The sequence below is a fragment of the Passer montanus genome, unplaced genomic scaffold (genome assembly GCF_014805655.1).
Source record: "Passer montanus isolate IOZ18808 unplaced genomic scaffold, ASM1480565v1 scaffold29, whole genome shotgun sequence".
Lineage (NCBI taxonomy): Eukaryota > Metazoa > Chordata > Aves > Passeriformes > Passeridae > Passer > Passer montanus.
Genome location: NW_024367596.1, coordinates 11,094,229 through 11,118,512, shown reverse-complemented (window position 1 = coordinate 11,118,512; position 24,284 = coordinate 11,094,229). Strand labels below are relative to the sequence as shown.

The 24,284-nt window shown below is 45.0% G+C and overlaps 1 long non-coding RNA gene across 1 annotated transcript in view; it reads right to left on the bottom strand.

The window, feature by feature from the left end:
• Window positions 1-11,812: 11,812 nt before the first annotated feature.
• Window positions 11,813-24,284, bottom strand: part of LOC120504420 — a 126,072-nt gene continuing 113,600 nt past the window's right edge. Inside the window, exons 2-3 of the long non-coding RNA XR_005628015.1 lie at window positions 15,581-15,731; window positions 11,813-11,948 (exon numbers count right to left, since the gene is read on the bottom strand). This is a non-coding gene — a long non-coding RNA (uncharacterized LOC120504420). The remainder of the gene's footprint in view (window positions 11,949-15,580; window positions 15,732-24,284) is intronic.

The window sequence follows — 24,284 nt, the reverse complement described above, 5'->3', positions numbered from 1 at the left end:
CAGAAAAGTGATAAAAAAGAAGGATGTTTTTGTCTAACCTGGCCCATAGCTACTGTTAACTCTGGTAAGGCTGCTGCAAACCTTTGCTCTCTGAGTAACAGATGCTCCTATAAAAGATTTTAAGCATTAGAAGTGCAGCAGCAGAAAATACATCACAGAAATATAAGTACATTTAAACCATTCATTTTGTTTCACCCCATTTTTAATTGTGATGTTGGCATGGTTCTGGCTGCACATACTGTGCAAAATATCCCCCCTCACCCATGCATCAAGGACAAAACCTGGTGAAATGGCTCCAGTTTGGATTATAAGGATTTTCCTGGGAAGAAAATGCAGAAAAAGCTACAGACAAGCATGCCATACTGCGCCAGCAAGTTCTGCCACAAGTGTCAGCACTGGCATGTGACAATGTGCTGTGAAGTGAAGCTGCCACTCAACAAAGCAATTTATGAAAGTTGTCTGTCAACAACATTTTTGTGTTTGCGCTCAGAGAGGTTCTGGCTGATAAAGGCCCACGCAATCCCCCAAGCTGTCACGGGCTTCACTTCGCACTTTTATATCTTAAACTGCTCTGGTTGTGCAGCAGGAGAGCTCCTGCCCCAGAAGGTACCATTGCCACACCTGAGCAGCGCTGAGGAGGAGATGGTGTAAGCACCCAGGGCTGAGCAGGGCTAGCGGGAAGCAAAGTGTGCCACCCTCCCTGGGCCCACGCCAGCCAGGCTGCAGCCTGGATGCATGACAGGCATGAAAAAAACATCTTGAGGATGACACTTCCTAAAACAAGGAAGGCATAGAATGCTCATGAGTTAAAGCACACAAACCCTACCTTTACTAATGGGTGTGCAATATAATAAGTTACTTTTAGCATGGGGGAGATGTTGGCCCCAAAACATGTCCAGCACTTAAATTCTATTAATTGGGGCATAGTGTAGGCCTGATCAGTTTGTATGTCACTGCATCAATAAAATAAAAACCAAGAAAATACACAAGTGAGTGTTTTCAGGGAGAGATTTCTCTCCCAAAACTGAAACAAAATGTTTAGTTGCTGGTGTGGCATGACCCACTGCACACACTTAGGAGTAAAACCAAAAGAAACAGCACTGCACTTCCTTAGTGAAGCAGAGATGTTTCCATGGCATTCCTGTTTTCCCTCTCCCACCACCAAAGCTTCAGCCTTCAAGTGGATGGAAGGCTGTTTCCATGGAGCAGAAGGCATTGAAGCTCACATCCTCCTCACCTGCACGGAGTTAAGCTTGACTGCTCTGCTTCAGCTGCTGAGCTACAGTCATGGGCATCCTTCAATCTCCCCATGTTCTTCTCACACACCTTTATTAGGGGAAAAAAAAATCCCCCCAAAAATTCCATAGCCAGGCTGATACATTTTTAGCATCATGTTTAAGAGCATGAAGATCTCAAAACTGCTGATACATTTGTGACCACAAAGTTAAAGCTTAATAAATCCCATTCCAGGACAGAGGATTTCTATTCATGATAGTTGCATAATGAAGTGCTGCATGCAAAGAAAGTTGGACATCTTCCCAGCCTGCCTCCCTGTTGGAATTCAGGCACCTTCTCTGTGGTAGAGGAGGTCTAGGCCAGCACAACTCCATCCCCAGGAATTGTGGTGATGCCACAGGGAGCTCACACAGACTCCAGAGCATTCCCAGCTGGCACAACTGCAGTTTCAGTGCAGAAAAATTTGACCTTCCATGGTCAAGTGTCCTTTCTGGAAAGGACAGCTTCTCTCATCAAACAATTGCTTGAAAAGAAAGAAGAGGGTTTGTTTTATTCAAAACACTCTGATGCAGGCACAAGGATAATTAATCTGTGGAAAATGCTATTAATGTTTACTGAGCAATACAAATGGAAAAAAACAAGGCATTATCAATTATTAAAAAAAAATAATTCTGTATATGGGATCAGAGGAATAGCAGAGGATAACCCTCCCAAGAGTCTATTAAGAATAGGTTATATATTGTTCATTTTCCATGCTCATTACAATCACTGCCCCAATAATAGCTGCGTGCTGTGCCTTTCTCTCTTCTAGTACAATTCTCTCGTGGGAACTAAATAACTGTTTAAATACTGAGCAGAGCTGGTAGAAGAAAGCAGGATGGTTCTGCTGTGCTACCCTTGTGTGCAATCTGCATCTGAGGGAGCTGGTTATAACCCTTCCTTCTCATAGCTTGATGCAAGAGTAAAGGAGCAGCACTGGGGAGGAGGAACATGTTGCTCAGTCCAAGTAAATGACATTGTGAAGGAAAAATTATGTCAGACTTAATAATTTTCAGAAATTAAGGCTTTGGTGAATTTTAATTCCTTAAGCTCTAAAAAAATCGCAGGGAGAAAAGCAACCAGTGGGTCCACGTTAGTGCCAGTCCCTAGGCAAGGACTTTGGTGACATTTAAGTCTCTGTATCCAGCTCCTGGCTTGTCTCCTACACACAGTGATGCCTCCTTCTTTCCTTTCTAGAGCTCTGAGTTTCCCTGGGGGTTCCTCCCCAGCGAGGGCACCCTGGCCCACAGAGGGCAGAGCAGTTCCAGCAGTGGGAACCCAGGTAAAGAATCCTGCTCAGGCTCTCAGCTGGTGCCCCAAGCCAGAGGGCTCCTCACAGAGACCTCCCCAGGGCACCTTGTGCCTCCTCCCACATGCCAGGAAAACAGAGCTCATTGTCCTGCTTCCCAGGACCCTGATCTGTGCAGAGCCCAAAGCAAGAACCCCAAAATCTTCCACGCACAGATGGTCAGTGCAGCTAAATGACATTGTGTGCCCTGCTGTGCTGTGCCCAGCCTGGCTGTGGGGCCAGGAGCAGCCCTGAGCAGGGGTTTTGGGGACCACAGAGCTTATGAAGTGATCTGATCACATGGTAACAGGACACTGCAAAGGTGGAGAGCTTCTGATTCGACTGTGCCTCCTCATGGGGTCACTTACACACTGTGACTCTGACACTGCCACTTATTAATTTTATTTTCCAACTTACCGCACAACCTGGCAAATCAAATAGTTTCACTCAATTCGCTATTAAACAAAGAAGTAAGACAGTGCATAGGGAACAAGCTTTACTTGACATCAACTCAATTTGAAGATCAAAAAGAGGTGTGTTTAACTTTGCATTATCTTCACTTTTTAATTTTCACTGGGTTTTGTTCCTCCTGCTATCAGACAGCACAGAAAGCAGAACTAATAGGGAAAACTGACTTCTGGTGGGAGCAGAAAATGTTATCTCACAAACAGATGGGATACTCTGGTGACTCCCAGCTCAGTTCCTTTGGGCTTCAGATGAGGAGTTTTCACATGAGAATGTAATGAATTTTCACAAGGTCCCAGTTAGGGCACTGTGAGACTTGTCCTTCACTGCCAAGTTCATATGATTCTCCCAGCAAGGTCAGTAGGCTGCCAGGTAGGACCTAAATCAGAATTCAAACTGTGCATTCAGGGTGTGGAACCAGAGGTTCCCAGGAAAAGCTCCCTATGGGTACACAGAGACCTAAATTTGTCACGGAAAAGGGTCCAGTTCAAATTACCACCTCTGGATTCCACTTTAATATTTGTTCCTGTAAAACCAAACTCAACTTCCAAATTCTGTGCTCACCTCTGTATTCTTAAATCTCCAAATGCAAACACTAGACTATTTCAGAATTTTATTCCATCTGTAGGATTGAATAGGCCTTGTATAAATTGGTAGCAATTAAAATAAGAAAAACACTCAGTATCGACAATATTTAATGGCCAAGGAACAATAATCTAGTTCTAGACATACTCAAACATGGAGTCCACATCCATGTAGAAATTTAACTTGAGTTTAATTGCTGCAGTTTGTTCCCACTTTATATTAATTCAGTAAAACCAGTTTTCTGTCCAGAAATATGTTCTTCTGGACAAGCTACTGCAAACACTTCAGCAGGTGGTGGCTTCAGAGAGACAGAATGGCTGCAGTCCTGAGAGTCAAAGCTGGGGGTATTTTAAACACACAGACATGTTCACCAGTAAAAGGAAATCTTTCTAAAGTCAACATGAGCTGGCTCCAGGTGAAGGCTTTATCTTTTCTTTATAAAATAGTTGCCTGCTCCTACAGATTTGCAGAAATAATTGTACATCATGTGTAGCTTGTACTAAAACAACTGACCAAAAATAAACCCCAAAACCCAAAGAAAAAAAACCACATCAATTCCATACTGCCACCCACCTGGATTCTGCTTTGTTTTGGAAACTTAAAGGAGTTGAGATTCAAACTCACCCCCAGGGCAACTCCAATGAAATCAATGTGCAACCCTGGGAATTAATCTGGCCCAAGCCTCATTTTCTCTTTAACTGCAGGAATCAAGGTCATTTTCCCATCTGGATTTTGCAGAGGCTTCTGCACATACTGATGAGTTGTACCTTTTATCAAACCTTGACCATCATTTTCAGGGCTAGAAAATGATTGAACAGTGTCATAGGATCACAGGAAATAAGATGAAGACTCTTGGTGTTAACATCCAGACCTTATATTTACTACTTGCCACCTCTCCTGTGTCCCCCAAAGTCACATCCAGCATCCTTCCAGAGTACAGTGCAGGAGTCTGTCCTCCTTTGTCTCCAAAATCTCACACTTAATGCCAGATGACACCACTCATCCTCTATCTTAACCTCAGGGAAGTTACTCTTTTCCACAACTGTAGGTTTGATGCAACAGTGTGACCAGCATTTTCCTGCTGGTTGAAGGACTAAAAACCCAAACTGTATGTTTTTGTGAGCACCTGTGATGTCTGGGTGGATCTGGCCCTGCAGGAACCCCTGATGACAGCAGAACATTGTGTAGTCAGCCTGCCTTAGATCTTGACTTGGTCAGCACCTCAAAAACTGCTTTTGAGAATTTGGGGGTAAAGACCTCATGGGAGCAAGCAATTAGAGCAATTATTGCAAGTTCCAAAAGTGGTAGGTGGGTCAGTAAATGTGTAAAGGATTGGCAGCAGATGCCCTCTCCCTCACAAGATGGTCTGTGTCAGACATGCTGGCCAAGGCTTCCCCTGATACATCCAGCCTCATCATGGGACCAAAATATGCCCCTCAAACAGTCACTGTGAGGCAATGTATTGAGGTCTGTACAGAGGGTCTGCAGAAGCAGTTCCTGACTGGAAGCAGACTGCACAAGGCTATCTGGACATCCCCTTTCAACCTAGACTTGAGATGAGCACATCACCTCCTCATTCTGTAGCCTGGCGTGCCAGATGTCTGCTACAAAATAATAACACTGAAAAATTTGTGGTTTGGGATATTTTAATATCCTGAGCAGAGGATTATTTGCTTTTTAGTGTGCTCTAAAATGTTTTCCTTCTGTGCAATTGATAGCTTTACTGCTCCTGGACAGAATAACAAACAGCTGTGCTGCTAAATGAAAGAGATCTTTTGGATCATCTCAGAGCACCATCTTGGCAGCCTTGGAGCCCCAGTGACTTGCAGAAAGGGGGAGTGGTCGTGGGGCAGGTTTGCCAGCTGGTGCAGGCACTTGCAGCCACTTAGAGTTCATGTATAAAAGATTTCATCACAGATTATTAAAGGCAGAGAGGACAGTTGTAAATCAGAGAGTCTGACCTCTTGTGTAACACAGACTGGTGATTTCAGAGCAGAAGTCAGAGATTAGCCTGACCACAGGCACTCAGCTGGGCAATGGAAATTCTGCTCTTAGTTCACTGGAATCTCACAAGCCAGTGTTGTAATTCCATAATGCAGCAGAGAGTTCATTCAGAGGCTGCAGACCAGGTAATCAGATTCTATGCAGGTTTACTTCTTGATTATTTATTCAATAAGGATCACATTAAAAGCCCACTGGAGGCACTGAGAGACTCCTGTTGACTTTGCAGCAGCCTAAATCAGACCTGAAGCGTTCAGAGTTTTAATATGCACAATTGGAATTTGGTAGCTTCCAGAGGTCTGTATCAAATTATGAGCTCCCTTTGGAGTAATGTGCTCATCACACATCTTTGCTTGCCCGAGGGTAACCTCTCATAACTTGTTCCAAACAGCTTTGCTGCCTGGATTGACACTTCCTCGGAAGACCTCCGAACTCAGATCACCTACTGACCTCCTTCCATGAAATGATTTCTTGGCTGAGATGAAGGAAAGCGTGGCTGGTGAGGACAGCAGAGAGACAGAGCCAAAGCTCAGGAGTTAAGGGCAGTTGAGGCAGAGCTGTGGAAAGGAAAGGAAACAGCTTTGTGTGAAGCTTCAGATAATGTTGCCTGATCTATTTTATTCCCCTTCAAAACAGGGCACCACAGGCACTCCTTCCTCTCTTTCTCCTCCACTACCATTCTTCTCCAGCAAAACCTGAATGTTGTCTTTTGTCAGAACTTCTGATGTTCCTGCAGAGCACAACAGACCACAGAAAGTGTCTATATTGGTGCATTCTGGGGTAAAATCTTTCTGGGTGCAGGGTCACATAGGCCAAATAAAAATGTGGTTTTTGATAACCCTTGCTATGTGTAAAAGCACCAAAAAGAATGATCTGTCAATATCTGGATATGTCAGATGTGGAGCCAGATGTGTTACATTTTCTGTTGACCACTTTATTATCTTCTATCCCATCTGTAGAAGATTAAAAACCTATGTAATATTTTTTCTGGTGGAACAGTATTTTTCCAATGAGAAAAGAACACAGCCTCTGATTTGTATTCCTCTGACTTGAAATCATTCATTTTAAATGACTGTTTGTTCTGCTAATTTAGAATCCGGGCAGGCATGGAAACAATTTATTTTGGTTTGCAAAAGGAGCTGAGCTGGGTTTGTTAAGTGCATACGTACTTTGTTGCTTTGGATGCAGCACAGCTCCCTGCTGGAATTAGAGTTCTCCAGGGGCAGGAGCTCCATGGTGACACCCTCAGAGAGGAACCTGTCCTTGACTGAACATCAGATCTGTTGCCTTTCTCATCTCCTCCACAAGAGTTTTTTCTAAGAGTCACTTAATGAACTAAACCCCCCATGGCCACCCCAGTGTGATGCAGCCCAGCCAAGGGATAATGCTCACTCAGGAGCCCAGTCTGGCACAGATCCTCTGGCCAGACTCAAATGGGGGCTGCTCCACTCCAAAATCCAGTGTGACTCCAGTTCCCTGCTCCCATGAAAGAGTCCTTGTACTTCTTACAGCCTCATTAGAAACTTGGAGACTCCTACTGCTGGAAGCATGGAAACCTATTCAAAAAACCAACATGTGCAGACAAAAAAGAAACAGAGAAAAAAGGACTTTGACATCTCTAACAATGGCACTATCCCAGTAAATAAATTATCAGCACTCACTTATAATTACATTTGTTATACTTGTACCTTCTTTGCAGCAAATTTCCCAAGATAGAGTTCTGATGTCTGCTAATTTTATTTTCCATAACATCTAAGCAAAACCAATTTTTTTGAAAAATGCTTCTTCATATTTGAAGCAGAAAAGTAATTTGTATTGAACCAATTCAAAAGCTGGATAATATTGTCTTTCATGATATGTTGGGCAATGATGTGGACTACAACAACATTACGTGAAGCAAGGATTTTTTAAAATAGCTTTCATTCTGGTTTGTCACTAAACCTCAGTAACAGCACATTAAAGACTTGTATTTCAGTACTGCAGCACAGATATTTTGTTCTGTAACTCAAAATGTTTCATCTTATTGCTCTGAGGATTCCTGCCAGTTGGCACGTTTGCACATGTGCTAAGTTGCTAAATTTCTAATATTTCCCCACTTACCTGGTTTGACACTGCATTGTATGTGAGGCAGAGGGAATTGTCCCTGGCAGTGTGGGCACTGCACTTTTGGGGTTGTCAGCCCTTACATGGGCACTCTGGAGTCAGACAGCACAGCAATGGGCTCCTTGCATAAACTCATAAACAATAAAATATGTTCAAGCTGTATGAATTGAAACCATAGCTCTCTAACAGCAAAGTAATTTGCAACAGAGGTGGCACCTTCATCAGGAAGAGAAGCCCTTACATGGGCACTCTGGAGTCAGACAGCACAGCAATGGGCTCCTTGCATAAACTCATAAACAATAAAATATGTTCAAGCTGTATGAATTGAAACCATAGCTCTCTAACAGCAAAGTAATTTGCAATTTGATGAGGTGGCACCTTCATCAGGAAGAGAAAAAGCCAAGCCCAGCTGGTTTCCTGCAGACAGCTCATCCCTTTATCCGTGGGAGCAGAGAGCCCTTCCACCAGCTCAGCCCCGTGCCAGGCCATGCCCTCACTGCAGACAGAGCAGTAGGATCCTTCTCACAGGCTCCTGTCTGTGGAACATTTCTTGCCACTGTCAGATTAATGAAAGTCTCACAGTCCTAGGGTAGCTTTTGCTCTGAACCAGAGACTTTCCTTTCTCCATTGAATGGTACAAAATTAATGAAAATTAACAACAGCCCATGAGCAGAAGCACATTAAAGCTATACAGCTTTTATAAACACAGAGAGACAGGGTCATCTCTCCACAGATGGCTGCTCTGAGTATCTCTAGCACTGTTGCTAGCTAATCCTATTAGAGAGAGCCAGGACTGTCCGAGATTTCCCAGCCATGTGTCCATAGGCAATGTGCAGACAGAAATGCATGGCAGACCCCAAGATCCCCTGGCCACGTGTCCCCAGGCAGTGTGCAGGCAGAACTGCATGGCAGCAGCTGCCTGAATTTCATAGCAGTGTTGTGCTAAGCTGCCAGCTGTGCCCAGCTCTGTTCTGGGTTCACCAGGGATCTTGTTCCAACCACATCTGCCCTGCCAGGCTGGTGCCAGAGCAGGGAGTAAATTCTGTCCAGAGAGTGGCCCTGAGTATCCAATGCAGGCAGCACAGACTCAGCTGTCTTCAGAGAGAGGAAAATTGGCTTCTAAAGCCCCTTGCAAAAATAAATAAGTAAATAAATACAGCTCTTAATTCAAAAGTGAGAGAGGCTTGTGGCCAAAAAATCACATTTTGCAGCATTTCAGAGAGCTCTGGTCTTTGTTCCAGGCTGAAACTCCAGCCCAGTTGGCACAAGTCCCATGGGTTTCAGAGCAGCTCAGATTTCATTCTCTAAAACACTGCTGACAGCACTGGCTTACAAAAGGTGAACAACTTCTAAGAAATGGGCTAGGGCCAGACCTGGCCTTCCCTATCACTGTCTCCTGGTGTTTTAGTGTGAATAGCAGGCAGGTAGCTGGTAGTGAAAAAATCCACAGCAACAGCAGAGTCCCCAGGACTGTCAGAGGCAAAAGATCCAGCCCATCTCCTGGCTGAGCTGCACAACATTGCAGTCAGGCTGCCCATAAGAGGCTCTACAGGGAAGGAATGGAACTACACCTCTTCTGCTGAGCTCTTCACCTTTGTGGTAATCCAGGAGAATGAGTTTGACAAGAACTGGTGATCCTCCCTGCGTGCCAGACACCATGGCTCTCTCTCCCTGTGGTGAACAACAGCCTGCTGAGGATGTCAAATGTCAGTTCTGCTGCTGCCTCATGCACCTGAGGGGAAATAAACCACTGCTAACAAATGTGCTTTTCTGAATGTCCCCCATCTACAGGTGTTTGAATGTTGGAATGAAAATGCCACCTGGCTGTGGGAGTCTGCTCCCACCAGCAGCCCCAGGTCTGCCTGCCCTCGCTCTCTGCTTTCCTCGCCTTGAGGGAGGGATCTGGGCTGGTCTTGGCTCCAGACTGGGGTCAGCTGGGCTCTATTCCCAGCCCTCCTCCCCTGCTTCCCCTGCTGTGCAGCTCAGAACCCTTCTGTGAGCCTCAGTCTCTCTTTCTGTAGCAAAAGAGTAAGCCATAGGTTTGTTTTTGGAAGCTCCAGACAAGCAGTACAGCAGGAGGGACAGAAGTGTTGGGACTCTCCAAGCTGCTCCTGTCTCTGCAATGGCCTGAGCTCAGGAGCTGATGGGAACTGGGCTCCAGCAACCTCCAGCTCTGGTTGTGGAAGTAAATTTCCACACTGATGAAGAGACACAAATCTAAATCTCCTTCCTCCTGTACTCCTGCCCATTCTCTATGGTGCCTGTGAAAATTACAGTTTTGCCATTTGAAAACAAAAGTGCTTAGTTGGCAAGAAAGAGTCCATAAAGAAAGCAATGGAAGCTGTCACATCTGTACTGTCTGAACACCATCTGTCTCCCAAGTTTACTCTGAAACAAAGAAAATCCCATCCAGTCCTCCTGCAATATATCAGTAAATTGCTTAGCAGTGGCACTTGGAGAAGGAATGAACACAATTCAATTAGACAATGGCATCATTAAACACCAGCTCAGTAAATAAAAACCCGGAGGTTAACATTTGTAGAGATTAAGCAATCTGTTAAGTAAAGTTTGCTATGGCATGTTAGGGTTTTTGTTATACAGCTATATACATGTAGCAGCCAAAATAGCCTCCTTAGCTTACTTTTAAGATTGTTGGTTTTGCTTTAAGCACATGAGATTACCTGAGAGTTATCTGAAGTCCCAAGACTGATTTGGAACTGTAGATACCTCCAGAAATTGGTGTATCACTTGTGGTAGAGAAAGAAAGGACAGCAGAGTGATGGAGAGCAAAAGTAAAATCACAGAACAATTTGGTTTGGAAGAGACCTATAAAAATCAAAAAGACAAAATCAAAAAGATCAAAGCAAATCAGAAAGATTGCTTTAGGGGCTGATGACAAATGCTGAAAATGGGATGTAACTGCTGCAAACAGGGTAGTTACCTTCAGGAAATCCTATTTCCAGGTTAGGTAGAATTGCAAGCTGGGATAACACCTAGATGGAGAATATGTATCACCTCTGATTTCCAAGATTTTGCAACCACTATGGTTATGACATTTTAATTTACTGCTTTCTACCCTGTAAATCTCAAAATAGCCTCACACATGTCTGGTCCTGGAAGAACTGTATGCACTGCAAGCTTAAGCTAAGAGGAGGATCCACTGTTTCTTGGCTGATTTTACAAACAGTCTTTGCATCCAAAGCAGAGTAAACCTGGGCAGGCTTCAACTTCTTCCAAACTCAGATAAATGTTTTTGATTAAGATAAAGCAGTGCAAATCCTTAAGAAGGCTGCTCCTGCAGAGTGCTCCTGCAGTCCCTGCGTGCACAGGGAGATCTCACTGTGCTTTCCAGGAGTGGTTTCTCTGCCAGCTTCAAGGAGTGGCTGCTCACAGCTGCCATCACTGTGACCCTCCATTAACTCTGTGAACAAGACTTGGGGCAGAATTTCTTTTCAGAGGACCTTGCGAATACTCAGTGCAAAAAGTGACCAGCACATTTGCACTGCAGTGAGTTGTGCCTCACAAACAGCCAAATCAGTGGTGCCATATTATACAGGGATGAATGAGCCTCAGGCAAACACAGCCTGGGATGATGCACCTTCCACTGCACCAGACCAGGCACAAGCTCCCCAGAGAGCTGCTGAAACCTGCTGGCTGCTGCAATGCCCTGGACTGCAGCACTGCTGCTCCTGTGCTGCCAGCTCTGCTTCACTGTCACTTCGCCCTCTCCTTCAACAGCACTGCCCCCCACACGAGCTGGGAGATTATCCCAATTATTCCAGCTGTTTTGCTGCACCACACTGAACATAATTAAAGCTAACAAAGCGTGCCTCACTGGCTCTGTTGTTATCTGGCACTGAAGGCTGAGGATCCAGATGAGCAGGGCTCAGGCTGATGTCATGCTTGAAACAGGGGACAGGGGGGAGAAAACAAAAACAGGTGTGGTTTTTCCACGGCTGTTTTTATCATTAGAAAACTTCAGCAAAGTATTGATAGGGTGGGATGATACTGTGATTCTTGGGGCTTATTAGTTTTGATATCTATGAAATGCAGGGTTCTTAGACAAATATTTCTAGGTATACCTTGGATCACCAATGCAGATTCACCTGCAGCTGTGCTCATACAAGGTCCTGGATAGTCTTTCAAATCCAATCACTTGTGCTGATACAGGCAAGATGCAGTCTTCTGCTTTAACACATGGTTAACACAGTGGCATCATCAGTGCATCCACCTGAAACAAAACGGAAAGAATAAGAAAGAGAAAACTGCAGTAGAGCCCATGTTGTACACACTTCCAGCTCATTTCCCTAAGCAGAGAACTCCAGACTCACCAGGGTGGATGAAAAACAAGGGCCATGGCCTTTGGCAAAAAGAAGTCCATTTGCCCACCCAGCTCCCTCCAAACTTGCAGCAATCAGTGAACAAAGGTGCTCAAGTAGGAAAGAGGAATGGAAATACTTTGCCAATAACAGCTGGGACTGACACTGGATCCAAACCCAGTGCCTGAATGGTGAGAACAAGCACAGGTTAGGCAGGAGCAGCAGCTGAAGGTGATCTCTTCTCCAGACCTTGCTTATCTAAGCAGGCACAGCTCTGAGGGCCCCTGCCAGGGGCTTATAGGGCATGGTCCCAGACCAGTTTTACTTTTTTGGCTGCTAAGTTTTGCTGCCAGCAACTGAGAATACCCCAGATGCCCACAAACTGGCACTTCCCTCCCATGGCTGGCTTTTCAGCTGCTGTTGGGCTCCACATCCCAGCAGCTGAGAGCAGCTCTCTCAGTGAGAAATGCAAAAGGGGATCCTGAGGTCATCTCCAAGGACTAAAACAGCCACAATTTCCAAACCACAAAGGATTGGAACTCTTCACACATGGCCCCACTCCTACAGACTTCTAAGCTGCTTAGTTGTTTTTAAAAATGAATGATGACATTCACATATCCTCTCCCAATGCCAGAAAGGCCAGAAACTTTGCAAGTTTTCATGTGATGGCACTTCAGCAGGCTGAGAAGCATTTCTGGGCTTCTCAGTAAGTGAACTGCAGCAAACTTCTCTCCATTTTCATCTTTAGTATTATACCAGGGCTGTGCATTCCAGAGGCATTCAGAGCTTCATGCAAAGCACAGAATAATTTCCAGCGTCTAGGTTTATGCTGAATGAAAGAAGGGACTCCCTGGTATACAATCAGAGGCCAGCCTCCATCTCATACAGAGCAACACTGAGCATCCACAGCAAGCTTTGTGCAAGATTCATATACTGAACAATCTTCTCTAAGATATCATGCTAAAGTGATAACCACACACAGAGCTCACTGCATACCCAGCACCTAAAGTGTTAACACAGCACAGGGGAAACCATGTAATCCCTGAAATGAGGACAGCGCTCCAAGAATGGATCGATCCAGGGCTGCCCCTCAGTTCCCAGCTGCTGACAGACAGCAAATTGATCAGTGTGGTTTGAATTCCCCTCCTGACAATTCAGGCAGGAGAGGGCCAGGAGCTCTGTAAATGCATAATCCGTGCCTGGCACTGGCTCGCTGCGTACTAAACAACGATAAAACCTTTGGAGCAAGCTGTTTCCCCTCCAGTTGGTTAACATTTGTATCCAGCTGAACTCCTGGGGTGATAACTACAGCAAACCTCCTCCTCTGAGGCAGATAAATAAAACATACTGTAGAGAAAAGTACAGGGTATTGGCACGTCTCTCCCACAGGCTGTAAGCAGCTGAATGCCGCATCCCAGTGAAGGCAGGAACGAGTTTTTTTTTTCCCGGGAAGGCTCTGCTCCATCTCTGCCTTTCTCCCTAGTAACTGATCCATTTTTCTGCTCCTCCTTCCCCCTGGCTGGTGCACAGAGCCGTGCCCCGGCACAGGACACAGCAGCATCTTTGCTAATTCTCAAAGTGCCACCTACAGTTTGTGCGAGTGCATGTGTGCGAGCAAACACAGTCCCAGGCAGAGATGGAGACATCCTACAAATGATATATATATATATATCTGAGTACTGAGACATGATGAAACCAGCCCGTAGCTCTCACATGAGAGGACAGAAATAGGTCTGGAAATGCTTCTGTTCTGGGAGCAGGTCTTTGCCTGCGGGGGGAACCAGGCACTGAGCGCACAAACTCTGCAGGGGCACAGCAAGCCTTGCAGGGAATGAAGCAGGCTCTGACTGCACCTGGTATGGTCTGTGAGTGGTCATCCTTTCCTAGCTCAGGAGAATTGCCACAAAACTGGAATAGAGATGCAGGATCTGTTTTCCCCCTGATGAAATAAGTGGATGTGGCAGTACCAGCTCCCAGAGGTGCCACAGAAATGATGGGGAGAGGGGGCAGCTGCTGCAGTGGAGCAGGGCAGTGGCCTTCACAGTCCCAGTGGTTCAGCAGTCCTCAGCACCACTGCCATCCCACCCCCAGCCCTGGCAAAAGGGCCCTGCACAGTGCAGAAGCTTTTTTTAGACTGTAAAGAAGGCAAACAGGGCAAAGGAAATGAATGCAACAGCTGAGAGGCTTAGGGTTTAATCAGAGCTGGCTTTCACTGCTTGCTTGCTTTCTTCGCGTATTTTCAAAGGAAAATGTCCATGTATATAGAAAATACAGAAAACCCCCAAACCCAAATAACTATTCCCTGTTCCCACTGTGCAATTGAAATAAGGGGGAGAAAGGGTCTTGACTTTTTTAAAATTAATTTTCTTGCAGAGGTAATTTGAAAGAAATACGAGAGGACTTCACTGGTCCTGTGTTGTCACACAGCAGTCAGGCTGTGGAGTTGGGGAGCTCACAAAATCCATGCCTAGATCCACAGGAAAAACAAGGACCAAACACACTCTCAGCTGGAGGCTTTCCTTGGAGTTTTGCCTCCCTCACCTGTTTTGTCTGGGGGGTTTTGACAGTTCTGTGCAATAGCTTTGTCTTTTCCTTGGGGTTTCATCCAGCCCAGCAGGCTGTGATGGACTGCCACCATCAGGGGAGTCCACTGACCAGATTTCCACTGGTGTCATGTGCAGAGCTCAAACCAGCTCCCATGGTTTGTTGCAGAGCCTGATCCTGGCTGGAAAACCCCTTCTCAGGCTTGAGCAGATGTTTGAAGGAGAAGGAGAGGCTGGAGTGCCCTGCTCTGCAGCTCCTCATCCTTTCTGCCCCCTGCCCCAACCAGCCCCAGAGAGCCCAGCAGCAGCCTCTGTTTGGACATGGGCACACTTGAAAATGGTTGTTTACAGTGATTTCCCTTGGACTGACAGAAAAACAGGAACACAGAATGGTTTTTAAATACACCCTGTGGCTAAAAGCCTGGAAGCAGCTGGCCTCTGGCCAGGCTGTGAGAATGAACAATGATATTTTGGGGCAGAGACGGAGGCGAGCCCAGATTCTTCCTGCTATAATTTGACTTTTTGGAATGTATTTAAATGGAGAGGTTGTTAACTAATCGGATGTCTTTCAGTTTGACTCTTAGCTTTGGCTCATGATATAGCAGATACACAAAGAGCACATTCCCTATACACCCTTCAGTCATCAGTTATTCCTCTTACCCATCAGCTTCTTTTTTTCTTTTGTATTTTTTAAATGTTTCTTTGCTGTATGTTTAGACCTTTTGTGAGAAAAAGAACATGGAAAAACTTTTCTTCCTTTCTGTTCTTGATAAACACTTTTATTCTGCATGCTAACTGATTTCTTGGCTTCTGAAGAAGTAAATAAAATGTTAGGAAGTCAAAATCAAAGATGAAATATTGAGGTTATCCAGACTTCTTGTTTCCTTTACACCTCTGCCATCAACCATTTGAGATTTTAATTTCTGTTCCAAAACAGCAAGCAAGAAAACAGTTTACATATTCCTCAGAACTCCCACAGAAATGGGAAAAAACAGACTTACTTAACCATCCAGACAGCTATTGTGTCTGCTCCAGCTCCTGGCTGTCAGACCCCAATCTTCCCATCAGTGGTGGCAGCAGCCAGCTCCATCCACAGGTGATGGGACCATGCTGACTCCACACGAGGCCATGTGAGCCTTGTCCTGCAGCATCCTGTGTGACAAAAGGACACAAAGTCACTGAGGGCTGGCCCAACACCCTTGGCAATGGCACAGAAAGCTCCTTCAGGGTGGCTCTAGCAGTATTTAGGGCTGAAGGAGCACTTAAATCACTGCTGCTGAGACAGGCTCTCAGCTCTTTTTAACAATACAAGAATAACTAAACAGGCCTATGATGATTTTCAGGGTTTTTTTATCAGCAGGGGGTCACGCATCTGGCAGATCTTAGGTACACTGCTCTCCTGGTCTTTTCTGCCAGAGAGATGTTTGTTGGGGGTGGAGAGAAGCAAACTGAAAATGCAAAAGGAAAACTTGACCATACTACTCCCACTCTTTGAAAACCCAAAATACATGTGTGCATGCGTGAGCTGCTAGATGGGAGATGAGTCCCAGCTGTACGTGGAGTTACCCAGCAATATCCTTGGTTGTACTCTTACTTCTTCCCTCCACTGAATTCTGCTGCCTTGGAGCCTTGCAGTGGGTTGAGAAGAGCCCCAGAGAAGGGGGGAACTGCCTGGGGATGGTCCCACAGCCCCACGCCTGTCTGAAGGAACCTGCTGCCATGGGGAGCTGAGCCAGGACTGGCAGGTGACACAGGTAAGACAAGCACAGGGAGCTGAAGGTGCCCTCAATGTTTGATTACAAGTGCATGGGGAGCTGCTTGTTGCCCGAGGGATAAAAGGCAGAAAGACAGAAAACCAGTCCTGTGGCAAGCCTGGCTGCCCTTTTCATGAGGAAAACACAATTTTGGTAATCCTGCACCATTTTGTTGAAGCCAGTGCTATGGTATGACTGTGTTTGAGTGGTAGAGGACAGGCAGATAAGCCTGAAAATAACTCTCTGTGTATGAGAGACCACAAAAGTCCTTCAAGCAGGGGACACACTGCAGAGATGTCAGAAATGGGACCATGTTGGGCATGGACAACAATCAAAATGCAGCGTTTTTCCCTTAGAGACCACAGTCAGCCAGCTGTGGCAAGCCTGGCTGCCCTTTTCATGAGGAAAACACAATTTTGGTAATCCTGCACCATTTTGTTGAAGCCAGTGCTATGGTATGACTGTGTTTGAGTGGTAGAGGACAGGCAGATAAGCCTGAAAATAACTCTCTGTGTATGAGAGACCACAAAAGTCCTTCAAGCAGGGGACACACTGCAGAGATGTCAGAAATGGGACCCTGGCATGGACAACAATCAAAATGCAGAGTTTTTCCCTTAGAGACCACAGTCAGCCAGCTGTGGCAGACCAGTCCAGAGGAAACTACACCCCATGAATTCCAGCTGTCGTGCAGGGACTCCCAATGCTCTACACTTTTCTACAGGTCTGAAACACCCCTGCAAAGGAGCAGGGTCAGGGGGTGAGCTCGAGATTAAGGCGTGGCACCACTGCAACAGCTTGGTCAAAAGAAAGCAGGGGTTCAGTGAGCCCAGTGACCTGGACCCAGACCCTCGTGGGGCCATGGAGCTGCTGCCTGGTGGGTTTGTAAAGACCCTCCTCCTGCAGGCTGCCAGCTCACACCTTTAGCTCTGACAGGGAGGCAGTGTGCTAACTGTGCCTTGCACAAGAGAATCCTCTCAGAAAATGCCATCAGAATGCTGCTGAAATGGAAACAGAACAACAGGACAAACAGGGGGACAAGGTAGTGGTTAAAGGGGCACATTTTGCATCAAGAGGCAGCAGGCTCCATGCACTGCCTGCTTGGCCCTGCTGGGCTACCAAAGCTGGCTTTCCTTGGCAGACATTGGCCTGCCTCCCTGGTGGAAATGGCTCTGTGTGCATGTGTCCAGGCAGCTGGCAGGGCTGTGACCCTCTCCCCTGCCTCCTAAGACACCTGCTGAATGTGCCCTGGGGAGCTGTGCAGATAAACAATACATGAGAATGTGTGAGAGGAGGAGTGTGCAAGACAGGGGGAGAGAAGAAAGGAGAATATGAGAAACCAGACATCTAACAAAGAGGGAGGAAAAATGATCAGGCAAAGCAGTGAGATGAGAGAGAGAGTTGTTATTAGAGGCAAGAAGTGAAAAGAGGCAAATTAAACACTGGTTCAAACCAGAGTAAAAATAGCACAAGAGGAAAAGGAAAAATAAAAGCCTGCAAAGGATTACAAGTGATGTCTTTCAGTAGGTGCTATCACACTCACATACCTGCTCTGCCAGCTTTGCAGAGGAGCATACCCTGAAATTACCTGCAGGGCAGCAGGATGGCCCTGGGAACAGCCCTGGCTGTAGCCCTCACGCCCTCCACTGGGCCAGCTGAGATAACAAACTTGGAGACTGCTGCTGGGTCACTGGAGTTTGTTATTTACATCAAGAATTGACCAGTCACTGCAAAAGAACTTGGCTACATTTTGAGACATCTGCATCTCCCTTCACCCACCAAAGCAGATGGGGTCTGGTCCATGGAGCTAAATCCAGCTAAAAGCCAAAGTTACATCCAAAGATACAAAATTAATTGGTACAGAATTCTTCATGTTGCAGTGTCAAGAAGGATGTCACTATTAAGATGTGTCAGAGACTTAAGACAGACTCAAAGTCCATACATTTATACTTGACTTCTATTCTGGTCACAAAATTAAAACTAGGGATGAGGTCAAGATCAAAACTTAATCTCAGGCCATGACCTCCCTCCTGTGCCCAGCTGGATCCACACAACAAGCTGAATTAATCTCTGGGGACAGCAAAGAAAACTGAAAGCAAGCCAAAGCAAAGCAAACATGTAGGAAAGAACCATATGACAGGGTCCAGAGCAGTGGTAATGCATCACTGAAAAAATCTCAGTTGATAAATGCTTCTTGGGGTTGTCTCCCTAGCCCAAAGCAGACTTTGTCCTTATCCTGGATGCCCAAATTCACCACTAAGGGTCACCAATATGCATCCCAAGAATGCAGCTGGTACCATGGTACCTGCTGCTGCCACTCAGACATCTGAGGAGGTGCAGGGCACTGGACACGTAAAAGTGAGTCACTCCACACCTGTGTGCCTGCCCTGCTCCATCCTCATTCCCCCAGGATCAGCCTCCAGCACAGGAATGTCTCTAAGGTTTTAAGAAAGCTGTCCTGCTCCCTTTCCTGCCTTCAGTTTTCCTGCCTGACATTCCCCACGTGACTTTGCAGTTCAGATCCCTCCCTGCAAAAGAAGGATCACAGAACCACCCTGCTCCAAGACAGCATTGCAAGAATAAATGCATTAACAGTTGCATGAGGCACAAAAGAAATGAGGGGTTGGATGAATATGAAAGATTACTGCACATTCTATTTCTAATGTTACATCCCTGATCAGACCAAGTAACCTGACTTTATCTGAGTGCCACTCATGATGACAGCCTCTGGAGAGCAGACAAGGCAGCCTCCTCAGAGTAATCCCAAAACTTGAGTGGAAAGACCAGCCCTGGCCACTCTTTAGTTCTGCTGTCACTTCTCTTAGAGCGTTTTCCCACATTTCCAGGGGTGCACACACTCAGAGAGCTGGAGATCTGAGCAGAATGAAATACCAAGAGGAAACAAAGCCCTAGGGCACATGTTTATATGCAGTCATAAAAACACAATTCTTGCTTTGATTGTATATAATCCTGACAACCTCCAAGTGTTAGTACATGCTTCTCCAACTAATCTGAGGTGAATACAAATGTTAGTGCACCATTTATTTGCTTTAATATGAATATAAGCCTTTGGAGAAAAGAGAAGCAGCGTTTCTGTGCCTGTGTGATAGACAGGTGGGCTTGAAACATCGACTAAACATTTCTGTGCCATAGGATCCATCCCATGAACCCTTTAAAGAATAATAGTTTTACTCCAAGCCCCTTGCCCTCCCCTCCCTCCATCTCAGGGTTGCTGCTCTGCTTTGGGAGCAGATTTCTTGATTCAGACAAGCAACAGCTGAAACAATAAGGGAGCAGGGGAGGAAGGTCGAGCTGACCTTGTGCTGCACACGCTGGCTGGGCAGGAGCCTGCTGGGGACCGTGTGCTGGCACGGCCGCCCCGCGCGGAAAGCTGCTGGCTGCAGTTAATATTCACACCCACCCTGGGCAGGGCTTGCAAGCACCCAAGGAGCAATTAACCTGCCACAAATGCTCGTTTAGTCATTTTTAATCCAAGGCATTGACAGGAAAGCATAATGTTTTTTTTCTGCTTGGCTTAGAGTAAGAAGTGAAGATGTCTACGGATTTGCTGATGGAAAGGTTCCTAAAAGGAATTCTCAAACAATGAGCCCTCCAAACAGCCTCTCTTTACCCTCTGATTTTCATGCAGCGACAAATTTAGATTTCCTATGGTTTATACCTGCTTTTGTGAGGGAAAAGCCCTTTTAAAACATGCCAGTGCCTCTTAACTGGTGCAGTTGCCTTGCACTTAGAAAGAAACAGTTAAAAGAAATACATTAAATCTTATGCCAGAGACAGACCTGCTGTCTCAATTCCTTTGAGTCAATCAGCACATTGGTAGAGCTGTAAATCAAAGGCAATTCTGCAGTACAACACCATTTTGTAAGGCAGGTACTGCCCTGCAAAGGTAAATGCATATGCATATTAACTATCAGAATTTATTCAAAGTTCATAATCTCTCAGTGTTTTGCTTATGGGCTAAATATTCAAACACATTATTTTAACTGACATATTTAAGTGAAGTGCCAAAGACATATGTACAGGGCATATACTATAGATGTGTAGATACATCACACATACATATTTATTTCACTACACAAGAAGATGGAATCATTGCTATATCTCATGTAAGGCTGGGTGCTGTTCTCTGTAGATCATGATGACAGCCTCAGTTGGAAAACTACAGGAAATTAGCCTTGAATACTCTGCATAAATTCTCAGCTTTTGAGGAGCTGCAAGAAATCAACTTTTATTCAAGTTAAAACTGTTCCTCAAGAAACATGCACATGCTGAAAAATGTAATTTTTCAAGCCAGTTTAACTAAAGACTGTGAAGCAGAGGAAATGAATGTGCAAAAGAAAAGACCTGAGAGCACCCTGAGAATATTTATATTGTTAATTACCAGATACAAATAAAATATTAGTGTGCCTTGTTATCACTGTATGCTTCAATATCATAACAAAAATGAAACAAGGCTAAAAATTGCAGAATGTTTTATCTACAAACCAGTAGTTTACTACGAATTTGTTACCCCAGTTCTTGTTCTTTAACTAGTAAAAGGGACAGTCAGCTTTTCTGGAAAGCCAGAACATGGCTGAGATACATTTTCTGATTTAGGATTTCAAATGTTTTAAAAACTAGGTCCAATCCATCTCCCACTTTTCTGCAGTACAGACATGTGAATGCATTACTTGAAGCTCTGTACACTCTGAACACCAGCATCCACAGAAATTCTTGCAAAACCCAGCAGGGAGTACAAGATGGCTCACCCAAAATCAGCGTGGGATCAGCTGCTGCTTTCTTCATGGAACAGCACCATCCTCACTCCACACGAACTGGCAACTTTGTCATCTGCCAGGTCCTTTGTGTGTTGATGAGCAGGAACAAGCACAGCTATAGAAGAGCTGTGATCAAGAGATGGCTCTCAGAGCACCTCTCCCTGGACAAAGCAGTAAGTTCAGCCAGATAAGCCAAAGGCTCATGGCACCAAAGATGAAGCAGGGTTCCTGCCAGCTTTCCCCTCAGCCAGTGCCTCGGGTGCTGCACTGATTCCTTGCACCTACCACAGGAGGCACCTTGACTGCCAGGAACAGGGGCAATAAATCTCTGTTACAGGGGCTGTCTGAGGCAATTGGCATGTTTGTAAGCACAGAGACTTGCATGTATATGGTCTGTGCACCTGCACTGGGCATGCATATAGCCAGTGAACTCCACACTGGATATATAGACATACATCCAGTACATAAACAGGCCCAAAAGATGCAATTTTCAATACAACCCATGGCCATCCCATGTGACCTAAGTAATTCAAGGGCAGGAAAGCTACATAACATAGTATCTTTTTTGATAACAAAGCAATAATCCCCTTTCTGGGAGGAAATGACAGGTTTGAAATTGCCTTGTGTTCCCAGACTTTAAACTTGGCAGCACGTCGCTTCTTGTAAATGTTTCACTCCTGAAGAGTCTGGTGATCCATTATTAGCAGCTAATTCACTGTCAAGCATTTGGGCAACAACATTTGGACAGGAGTGCTGAAGCATCAGCTGTTAGTCTGCTGCAACTCCCCACGTGTTAGAGATGGGGAGATTTCCTGACACAGGAATATATTTCATGTGCTGTGGGTCACTATTCTGGTGAGAACAGCAATTCAGACAAAGTCTGGACTTTGCAGAATCTCTTCTCCCTGTCTAAGGCAAAGTCCTGCAGTCCCCCGTCCCATGGAGAGAGGGAAAGGAAGCTGTTTACAATAAAAAGAAAAACGCGATGAAAATAAAAATGTGAGTGCTCAAAATTCATGTCAGCCTGCAAGATCACTGTTGGTTGCAAGTACATGTGTCTGCTACCTTGACAATGTTCCCTGGCAGGCAGCTTGCAAGGAGCATTCTGATTGATGATTATTTCCAATATATTTCAATTCTTTCATAATGCTGTCTCTTTTTTTTTAAAAAAAACCAAGTAATTAACAGTAATGAACAATTAAAAATAGCTTTACAAATATCGCCATGCTCTTACACAGGAAATTACTAAACTCATTGTACGCTTATCTGCCACAAAAAAGATTCATTGAGCTCTTCTATTTATAACAGCATCTCCCTCAACTAATTAGCAACATTAGCATTCACAGGCTGTTCACCAGGAGGATCCAAAGACCCTTCTCCCCTGGGCTGGGCCTGGATATTTTGCATCATATTCCCATTAGCTCATGGGGACTTTCCACTACCTGTGTCCTCAGTAAGTCAAGATTCTCTCATGTCTTGTCTGTGCTTTTGTCACAGCCAAAGCATATTTAGCCAGGAAGTCACAGCTCTGCATGTGGGCACAATGGCACACAGCACAAAATTCTGGCTGAACTCACCACTGTCACCAAGCCCTCAGTCCTGGTGGCTGCATTATCTCCAAGTCCTTTGCAGAGCCATCATAGCAGGAAAGAGCTGTTCAGCAGGAATAATAATACTAGATATTTGCCTATGCCTGAGTGACAGACAGAAAAGAAAAATCTTTCCAGAGCAGAGTGGGGAAATCAAATTATTCTGAATATTTGTGAAGAGTGGGAGAGATGCTTTTAAAACAGGTTTTGATACCAGATTGAAGCAAAGAAAGAAAATAAGGAGGAATATGCCCTAAAGTACTTCCCCCTTGCTGGGCTGTTTGTCTTCTAGGAAATAACAGACTGAGATTGCACTGGGAACCCAGCTCAAACTGCAAGGAGAAAAGTTGTGAAGTGAGAAAGGTTGGCTTGGGGAGAGATCAGACACTCTGTGGAGCTGGCAGTGAGGCAGTAAAGGGTGGGGGTGGAAATCCCATCCTAGATTTGACACTTAGGGAACTGCAAAGCTGTGCATGGAATAGAAGTCAGGCAGCTCTTCAAAAATAGGCTGGGAAATCCAGCAAAGATACAAACTGTGCTGGTGGCTGCTTATGAAGCCAGGACCTGTGAGGAAAGGGCTGTGAGCATTTGCATTGCCAGGAGGTGTGCAGAAAGCACTGCATCCTGCTCAGACTATTTACACCATGATTTTCCTCCCTTTGGGAGGTGCTCAGACTGCCCCTTTGAGAAACTCATTTTGTATTTATAAGGCATTATGAACTTGCAAAATCTTTCAGAACTTCTGATCTGTGTGTAATTTCCCATGCTTTTGTTCAAGTGCTTTTCTTCTCCATAACAATGTGTTATTAACTTTCAAAATCTTATTGCATGTCTATAAAATTCATGTGAGGTTTCAGAGCATTGAGTTTCAATGGTGCAAACTGATCCATCAGAACCAAAGGAAAACATGTTCTGGGAAACAAGAGAGGGCAGGAGGGCTACAATAATTCTTCATATGTAGAAAAGAAAATTGGAGTTGTTTTAATAAAGGAAGAACACAGCCATGTTCTTTACTCACAGGGGGAAGGTACAGAGAAAGAGAAAGGTACAGTGAACGTGAGGATCAAAAAGGGGAAGAAAACAATTTTTGGCCTTCTCCAAATTGTCCTTCATACTGCAGACTGAGTGCTGTGAAACCCATCCATGCATGTCCTCAGGACATGTTGTTTCATGGCCAAAACTTAACCTGCAGCCAAACAAATGCACACAAGCATCCAGACTTTCCTTAATATGTTGGTAGGTTCCCAGTAAGAAGGTTTGTCACCCATCTTGAAATGAGTGAAACAAACCCACTTCTCAGACATCCCATGTTCCAAAGATTTGTGGATGCCAAAGGCAGAACAAAGCATTCACATTTTCTGTGTGATACAGACCACAAGACACCAGTTAGCACATTTTAGATCAGTAAAATAATTCTCATTAGCATCACATTATCAGAAGGAAAATCATGTAGTTGTAAGAAAAAGAAAAAAAATAAGCTATGGAGAATCTATTCTGTCTCATCTGTCTCAGTATTAATGACCTTCTTGCTGAGCAGTTCAGCTCTGACTTTAGATTCAATTTTTCTAGATTTGGAAATTGTCAAAC